This window comes from Gopherus evgoodei, chromosome 2 (assembly GCF_007399415.2).
Source record: "Gopherus evgoodei ecotype Sinaloan lineage chromosome 2, rGopEvg1_v1.p, whole genome shotgun sequence".
Taxonomy (NCBI): domain Eukaryota; kingdom Metazoa; phylum Chordata; order Testudines; family Testudinidae; genus Gopherus; species Gopherus evgoodei.
Genome location: NC_044323.1, coordinates 43,900,214 through 43,910,217, shown reverse-complemented (window position 1 = coordinate 43,910,217; position 10,004 = coordinate 43,900,214).

The following is a 10,004-nucleotide window of genomic DNA, read 5'->3' as shown; positions in this document are numbered from 1 at the left end:
GGCCCCGGCTGGAGCTCTGGCTGGAGCGCGGCAAGCCCCCCGGCCCCGGCTGGAGCTCTGGCTGGAGCGCGGCAAGCCCCACAGCCCTGCTCTCCCAGCTGGAGCTCTGGCCTGAGCACGGCAAGCCCCGCGGCCCTGCTCTCCCTCTAAATAGCCCCCAGAGCCCTGGGGTAGCGAGGGCTCCGGGGGCTATTTAAAGGGCTGGGGCTCCAGCTGCCTCTGCCACCCTGGTCCTTTAAATAGCCGCCGGAGCCCTGCCGCCCCCATGCATTCCCCAGGGCTCCCGTGGCTATTTAAAAGGTCTGGGGCGGGGTAGAAGCAGGGGAGCCCAGGGCCCTTTAAATAGCCCCCAGAGCCCTGGAATAGTGGGGGGCTTGGGGGCTATTTAAAGGGCCGGGGCTCCAGCTGCCTCTGCTGCACCCCCTGCCCTGCTCGCACCAGCCCCACCCCCCCGCCTGCAGCCAGCTCTGCACCCCGTGCCCACAGGCAGCCCCTGCCAAACCCCCTGCCCTATCTCCAGCCAACCCCTGCCACATCCCCCTGCAGCTCTGCCTAAAGCCAACCAGCCCCCCACACACCCCTGCTCGCACCCAGCCCCACACCCCCGGCCCTTTCTCCAGCCAACCCTTGCTGCACCCCCCTGCCTGAAGCCAGCTAGTCCCACACTCCTCTGTCTCCAGCCCTGCCAACCCCTGCTGCAACCCCCTGCTGCCCTGCCTGAAGCCAGACCTCCCCGTACTCCCCTATCTCCAGCCAGCGTTGCACCCCTTCTCCTGTTTGCAGCCAGATCCTACCTCCAGTCAGCCCCTGCCATGCCTCCAGTCAGCCCCATGTCCACTGGTGCCCTGCAGTTCCCAGGGCAGTAATCCTGCACACCTGCTTCAATGAGAGGGGCAGGGAGCAGCTGGGACCCACACATGTGAAATGGCAGTCATTAATAACCAATCAACAGCATATATGAGGCAATGTACATAATATATAATTTTATTATTTATATAGTTATGGAAAGTAAATAATACATGGAAGAAATGAAAGGCTTTTTTTTACACATTTTTTTTTTTTAGTCATCCCTGCCAGGGCCCCGCCAAAAATGTTCAAATTGGGCCCTGCACTTCCTAAAGCCGGCCCTGTCTGCCCTCTTTACTGCCTCACTGGTGGAAACTGGCTGAACCTGCCAAACCCAGCTTTGGGGTTCAGTTGGCAGGATCTGCAGGAACTGTTCTATAACTATTTGACCAATAATTTTATCCAAGGACATAGTCTTTGGAACTCACCAGCACATCAACAGGTCTCATAATTGCTGGGCCATCACCTTGTGATGCACCCCCTGAGGAAATAGGTCCACTCTGAAGTAATGTCAGTAAACTTTTGGCATCATCTCCAACCTGGCTAGAATAACCTCTTTTATGATGGTATAGGACCTCACCTGCTTATTGAATAGAGCCATGAATGGTCCTTGGGCCTCTCCAAGGAGAAATAGGATCACCCTGACCACCCAAGATGGTACTGCCAACTCTGCTGCGCTACCTACTTGAAAGTGTATAGGAAAGCACCTGGATCATCCTCTGGTCCTAGCTTCAACAAGCCTGATAATGGCCTGCTGGCCTCTGCTCCCCAGGAGCCACCTGACTGCCTGGGGTCCTGCCTGCCACCAGCATGCCCCCTCATGGCCAGAAGTGGTATTTCAGTAGCTTTGCCTCAGTTTCCTTATGTCCTCTCTGGCTCAGTCTGGCCATTGGTATGACTTGACCCCCTGGTCAGGCCACATAACAGAATTCAATGTCTTTTGGGGCCTGAGAATCTTATTTAAAGTCCAAGGGAAAACAGTATAACAACCAAATCATCAGCCCAGGTGGGCTTAGCTGTTAGTCTCCTCTTCTTTGCAGTGTGGCCCCAGCTACAATAAACTGTCCCAACATCAGCTCTAGTTCTTGGACTTCAATCTCACTGCCCAGAAGCAAGCACACCCAGGGTTTTCCACAAGGATCTAATTACTGATCAGTTCCTGCTAGGCTCCTGTCCTGTGATCTGGAATTGGAGAATCGTACCTGGTAACTGGAGCAGAAGCAGAAGTCATGCCTAACAGTCAGAGCAGGCATTGGTAGCTAGGATCAGAGCTCAGGGTCAGAACTGGAGTCTAAGGCCAGATGCCAGAGCCAAGGGTCAGAGCCAGGGGTCAAGAATGAAAGCCAGGGGTCAGAACTGGGTTATTTGGAGTGAGGCAAGGTAGGGGCAGGTTTGGGGCTAAGGCTAGAACAAAGCAGGAGCTAAATCCACTATAGGCAAATATTTTGAGTAGCTGCCAAATTACTGTGATGGTAGGCTTAAGAGCTGGTCTGCTGACTCTTGCAACCAATCAGTCAGTGTAGCCAAACAGGCAGCCTACTGCAGGCCAGCTGTGCTCATTAGGAGTATGTCTACACAGCAAAGAAAAACCCACAGCTGGCCTGTGCCAGCCAACTTTGCCTCACTGGGCTGTTTTGTTGCTGTGTAGACTTCCAGGCTCAGCCTGGAGCCTGGGCTATAGGATCATGTGAGGTCGGAGTGTCCCTTGAGCCGAGAAGTCTACACAGCAATGAAACAGCCCTGCACCCTGAATTCCGCAAGCCTGAGTCAGCTGGCATGGGACAGCCATGGGTTCTTCTTTGCTATGTAGACATACCCTTGGTTGCCCGGAGACTAGCTCTTCTGTAAGCCCTGCTTTCTGACAGCTCCTGTCCAACCACAGACCACTTTGTCTACTCTACTTCCCCCACCAGCCCCCTATTGGTGGGCTTGCTTCCTGTAAATCTAATCCTGCACAGGTGTAGCAAGGTGGGCCAAAAGGATGGAACAAAGTGCCACAAGGTCCTTAAAGGGGCAAGCCACCTTGTTACAGTTAAAAAAGGTAGGATTTCCCAGGAGTGGCAGAACTGGGGTGGCAGGTGCTAGTGCCCTGCAATGGAAATATTGTAGGGGCTGCCCCTATGTAAACTTGTGCATGCCCAGGGGCAGTAGCAGGTGCAGAAGTGAGAGCAGGAGCTGGATGGACTGAAGGAGCCACCCTGGGGCCCAGGATTGCCTGGGGAGCAGAGATCAGAACCCAGAGGGGCTGGACCAGGCCTGGGAGTAGGTAGGAACTCCCAGAACCCTAATTCTCAGGCTGGCTTCCCCACACCCCTCCAAGTCTCAGTATTTCCCCTCTAGGGTTGCCAACTTTGGTTGGATGAATTCTTGGAGATTTTATCACGACATAATCTTTAATTAAAGATTAAGCTTTAATTCCTGGAGACTCCAGGACAATCCTGGAAGGTTGGCAACCCTACTTCCCTATTCCCCATCCTTCCTCTGCCTCCCCCCATTCACAGAGAATTTCTGCCCCCACCCTCTGAGGCTTCTTGTCCTAGGGTTAGGATTATAAAGGGTAGGACTATCTAGGCCAGGGTTAAGATTAGAAATGTTAAAGCATCCCAGCCTCGGGTTAGGGTGACAAATGGACCCTCCTTGGTAGTTGTAGATTGGAGATTGCTCTAAAGTATGCTAGGAGAATGACCTGGAATAGAGTGGACCTGGTTTTAGGCATGCAAAGGCCAATTTTACACCCTTCATCCCTGAGCTGCACTGTGAATTCTTCAGCTACTGTATGGGATTTTGGCTATAACTCGAATGTTGGTTTTTTATTGAACATTTTTAACTATATTTCCTCATACAGATTATCTTGATAATGCTTACTGGTTTGGAACTCTTTTAACCTTGGATAAATCTGATATGATTTTTTTTGGACTGTTGTCTGGGCAGTCAATCCTGTGCTCTGTGTACTGAACTAAACTTTCTGAATTTCAGAAATAGATCAAAAGTACACTGGAATATTATAGCTTTAACTGTGTAGTGTTTGACTGACAAATGTATGGAAACCATATGTAAATTGGGCAGTATTTTCTGTACATTATAAGCTTGGGTCATGATACATTTACTGGTCGAGTGTTCCAAATATCACACTGCCAGGATTCATTTGCTCTCACTGCAACTTCTTCATGAATCAAGCTTTCTTTAGATGGGATGAAAGCAACATTGTACAGGGCTGACTCTAGAGGTTCAGCTGCTCTAGGCAAACATCAACCTCTACAAACCTGCAGTCAACCACACAAACATTTTATGAAATTTGCTATCCCAGACAACTGGCTTATATGGTAGAGCCATCTCTTTCACAGCAAATTGATAATAAAATTATCCTTTCTATAGTGTTTGATAATAATTATCCTTTTATAGTGTTTTGCATCAGAAAATTTTAATTCACCACATGCCAGGTACTTTACAACGGTGGACCCTGAGAGGTTCCTGTTGTTACTGCACATAACGTTTCTGAGTGAGAAGCCATTTCAGTGCGTTTTTTTTCTGAGCTCAATTTAAATTACATAAAGCAATGAGAGGCAATATAGTCTAATAGGGAGAGCACCAGAGGTCTATGCCCAGCTCTGCTACTAATATGCTGTTGACCTTGCTGAGCAAGTGACTTTACCTCTCTGTGCCTTTATTTCCTTCCCACTCTTTGTCTGCTTGGACTGGAAGCTTTTCAGGGCAGGCACTGTCTCACGCTATGTATTTGTACAGAAACTAGCACAAGGGGGCACTGATCTCAGTTGGGGCCCCATGATGCTATTGTGATGCAAATAACAAATAAAAGCAATCACTATAATGTATGAGAAAATGGTGCAGGAGTTGAACAAACTAGGGGAAAACAGTCACCAATGGTGAAATTTTCATCAGTGAGACAGGCAGGGCACAAGTAGAAAGAGGCGTGAAAGTGTAATTTTGGACATTGAACATATCAGACATCTGTTTCATTGTTTGTAAGACATGATTTTGTATTATTGGTCCGATCTCTTCTGCAGAGAAGCAGCAACATGGGGAGGTTATACAAGTTAACATAAACTTGCCAAGTTCACTGATTTGTGCACAGGTGAAACTGTGACTCCACTGATGTCAATGGAAGTTAAGTTACTGACTTTGATGTGTCAGGATCAGTCCAAAGTATAATTTTTCTTTCCCTCTCTTGTCATAAATTTCCTTGAAACATATATAATGCTTCCAGGGAGGAGTGAGAGACAGGAAAAGCTATTCATTTATTTTCCCATTGAAACACTCCTGCTTTTTCACACCCACAACCAAACAGGAAGAACACCAGCACTTGACAAACAAATTAAGCAGTCTCGCTTTTGCCTCAAATGTTTGTACTTCGCTCCTGAAAAATATACTGACTATATTGCTAGTATTACAGTGTTCAGTTTGTGCAATTGGAAGAGAAGAGGCGTGAATACTTGTAATAAGGTATGGGGCAGCCTCCCGCAGTGTATTTTTTAAAAATTAACTGTCATCCAGCCCATTCCAGAGGAAACAAATTTGCTCTTCAGAAGCATTTTTATGAGCCCCACAGCTATTACCTCTATACAGGAGGACATATTAATCAAATCCAAAATGCATGTTAAAGAAAGGCAAAATAAAAAAAATTAAGTTGAAATTTGAACAAGTCAAAATATTTGATATTAAGTTTTTATTGATCTTCGTGTAAAACAGATTCTATGGAAAAATATGTGAAAGCACTGCCAGTCATTTATAATAGCCCTGTTCAGACAGACAACACAAAGAGTAAATGACAAAGTTGGAGTACACAACTTTGGAGTACACAACTACAGAGAGGACTGTCAAGTAAGTATTGCACAGAGGAGACTCATAATATGTTCACTATGAAACACTGTCAGCAAGGCATGAGAAACAGTATACAAAGATTATGGAGATCATTGTTTAAATTCGTTCAATGTGTCACTCATTTTAAAGGTAGCAATCTAGTTAACTGAAGCAGTATCATGTAGTGATAAAATATGAGAACTTGAAAGTTACTTATTACATTTATAGGAAATACTTATAAGAACTAGGATGAACATCCAATAAAGGCAAAACTTTTGTACTCCAAGAAGTACTGTTTGAAAAGAACAACTCATATGCCTCCACTACCACTGAGTCTATTCACCTGAACTCTTGAAAATATCATATTGAAGAAATCAATCTATCTAATATTTATTTGCATGACATTTCTGAGCCAGGTTCCTAACTCTATTCAAACATTGTAAAATTCATAGCTACTGAGAATAAACAACAGCTGCCTTAACTGTTCTTTCCCATTAATGCTATGAGGGCTGCATTTATAGCTAATTACACATTGAACATGTACAAGATATTTTAAAAGTGATTTACCAACAAATGAAAATACAGTTACACATTCTCATGTTGGCATATCACATGCTATACAATGTTGGAACAAAATTCAGACGTGGCACCAGTACACTGTAAATGTAACATTGTCACAAACTAAGTAAAGAACTTAAAATACAACCAAATCTCAAAATAATTTACCTATTAAAAATTCAAATTTCAACAAGGTGATGTTTATCAACTTTGTATATAATAGTGCTATTTAACAGAATTACACTGTCAAATTAAGACAAATATGAAATATTTTTATAGCACTATATAATAAATGTTGTAGATAAAAAATACCATAATCATCTGCAGAAAACAAAGAACATGTTCCAAAATATCATTCCAATTATTTACTGCAGAGAACATTTACTGATAGAGTGCATTTACTGATAGAATGTGTGCAGTATTGCATTATATGTTAAGTGGTATTTTGTTATGAAATATGGCAAGGGTGGCCAAACTGTGGTTTGTGAGCCACATGTGGCTCCTTTACAGTTAATGTGTGACTCATGGAGCCTCCCATTCTCCACCTGATTGTGGGGAGGGGGATCTTGGGGCTTCTGCCCTGTGGTGAGATGATAGGACTAGGGGCTTCTGCCAGTGATGACTAGTGCCAGCTGAGGGGGGGGGCACAACTTAAATGTTTGCCCTCACCTGCAGCTTGAATCATGCCCCCCCAGCACCCTCTCCTTACCCTCAGTGGCCCCTCCCTGCAGATCTCAGGTGTTAGCTCTGAGTGGACAGGCAGCAGCAAACAGCTGGGAGCTGTAGGGAAGGAGACTGAGTGGGGCCAGCAAACCCTGGCAAAAATGCAGGTAGACATGTGACCCTTTGGCTTCTGTTCAGCAGAGAGGGAAGTCTGAGGTCTTCAACCCCACAGAGTGTGCCTGTGGGGATCAGAACTTCAGCAGGAGCCAGGCTGAAGCCCTGAGCCCCGGCAGGCGCACCCTAGCTCTCGAACTTATGAATATTGTCATATGTAGCTCAGCAGGTCAGTAAGTTTGGCCACCCTTGGTGGCAAGGAAGAGAATTCAGTTATTTTCATACTATATAGGACATAATATATAGGATATCCCTACAATCAATAAATGGTGAATGCAATGTTGCATAAAAATACATCATTCTCAAAGTTGGTTGTTGAAGTTATGCGCCTAAATCTACATTTAGGCAACTAAATAATGGAGATGTCTAACTGTAGGCAACCAACATTGAGAATTTTGACATTAGAACTTGATCCTGCAAATCTGGACTCACTGGAGAAGTCCTTATGCAAACAGTTCCGTGGAAATCAGAGATTAACCACATGAAGAAAGATTTCTTACATGAACAGAAGTTGGCAGGATCTGATCCATAATATGTGCCATACAAGACCTTGCCATTTTACTTTCAGGATTCTTGCTAAATAGAATCAATCTTTACAATAAAGTAAATTACAAAAGATTTAATAGCAAGTCAGCTTGTTACTCCAGTTAGAAATGAATACATAGGCTAGCTGGGTACACTATTACATATGTAGCACAAATATTTCATAAAATTTCTTAATTTAGTTGATCCAAAAATATAAGCTATTTCTTCACACTTCAATATTTCAACTTTCAAGTAACATAAAATAAAAAACACATATTTGTTATTTCCCATACACATGGTTTGAACGCCTCCTCACCCCAACCAGTGCTTGACAACATTTTATTTAAGAAAGATCATGTGGTCCAGATTTACCATGAGTTTAAACATTCTTGAAATGAGTTAATCATGAAATGATCTAATTACTTTTTACATATGTTAAGCAGCATACTACATTGTATGATTTTTTCCTGTTAGAATGAAGTATTTCTTTTTGCATAGAAATAAGGATAAATATAGTGCATCACATACCACAGAACAGATGGACTAAGGTGGCAATGCACAGCTGCTACTGTATTTTAATAATGCAACAATATTAATACTGTATTAGTACTACAGCAATATTCCTAAAACATCAAACAAGATCTGGAAAGTTCTAGGGAAGATGAATTTTAGTTGGCATTTCTATATATTATAAAATTAATACAAACGTAATAAATATTGAAATAGTAATAGTCACAATCAGTAATAATTTTAGCTCAGTTGTACCCATGCAAATTCAGCGATTTCAATAGGGCTGCTGGAGTAGAACTGGGAGCTCCATGGCATTTACCGTATTCTGAGTCTTCAGGATGTCATACATTCCAATATAAGCTAGAAATTCTGTTCTCTTAGGGCAGAATTCATCCCTCCCAACACAGTAATTGGGTTTTGTTCTGGGAACTAAGTGGGCTGGTACAAAGTCCACCTACCCCTCTTTACAGCTTGGTATAGTGGCTGCTGACCCTCTGCATACATGGAGGAAATTCACTGCTGTGCAGGGGGACAGCACAAGATCTATACCTCATATAAGCCTCCAAACTAGGATTCAAGGGCCCATTTCTGCAAACATCAATGTGCATGAGTGACTCTGAGCAAGTGAATAGTTCTATTGAAGACAATGGAATTACATATGTGTGGAAAGATGCTTATGTACATACATAAGTGTGTTTGCAGGACTGGGGCATAAGGCCCAAATCCTCAACAGTATTTAGGCGCCTAACTCCTATGATTTCAATGGGAGTTAAGCAGCTAAATACCATTGAGGGTATGGGCCTAAGCGCATAGGCCTTGTGCTGGCTGTCTGCACTAGGGCAAATTGCACCCCCAACAGAGGAAATTTAGGCCACTGGATCCACCTCTGTGCAATCTGGAGGCATCTGGTGGTTTGTAAAGTTTTCTGTACTGGAGTGAATCACACACAAACACAATAAATGGAAGTTCTATTTGTCATTTGTTCATATTTACCTGAAAGCCTTATTCCCTTCAAGTTAGTACTGCCCTTTCTTTCTATAATATTGATAATATCTCTTTTATTCATCTAATAAAATAACTGTGCTCATATAGTAAGGTCTGACTATTCACGACACAGGCATTTTGTAAAAAGGAACTTAGATTAGCTTCTTGAAATGCTGTTTTTTGTTAATAATTTTGAAAGAAAATGAAAATTTCAATATATTTGAAATTTTTTACTTTTTCTCCTTTTTCACTTAATCAATTTTAAATTATTTATTCTAAACAAAATTAAAAATTTCATTTAGAAAAAAAATTGGATTTTTTCTATTTTACGTTCTCCCTCTCTTCTCAAATGACAATAAGGTAGAATGCTTTAAAAAAAAAAGGCAACAGACTGCTTTCTCTCATTTTTAAACTTTTTTTTTCTATTGGAAAAATGCAAGAAAGCTTTAAAAGTTTAACTTTTTAACTTTACAAGGGGAACACATAAAAAAAGTGAGAGGAGGTGGATTTTTCCTCCTTCTACTTCCAGTAGGGGGCAAAAAAAAATTGGGTGGATGAGGATGATAAATAAAATTGCAAGAAACTGGGAACTTCCCACTACTTCAAAATTAATTTTTTAAAAAATTTTGAGTCCCTCCCTGCCAATTTTTTTTAAATGACATGTTTTTCAAAATATGTCAAGAAAGTTGGTTGAATTCCCCCCCAGCCTCCCAAACATCCCCCATTTTTTAGTGGGCTTTCACTGGATAGTAAAGAGAACTAGAGACATACAATACTGACTGTTTAGCTTGGCAGAGGTTCATGCAAACACTTAATTTTATATGCAGTGTTTTTCTATCTCTGAGAATTGGAAGGGACCCTGAAAGGTTGTTGAGTCTAGCCCCCTGCCTTCACTAGCAGAACCAAGTGCTGATTTTGCCCCAGAT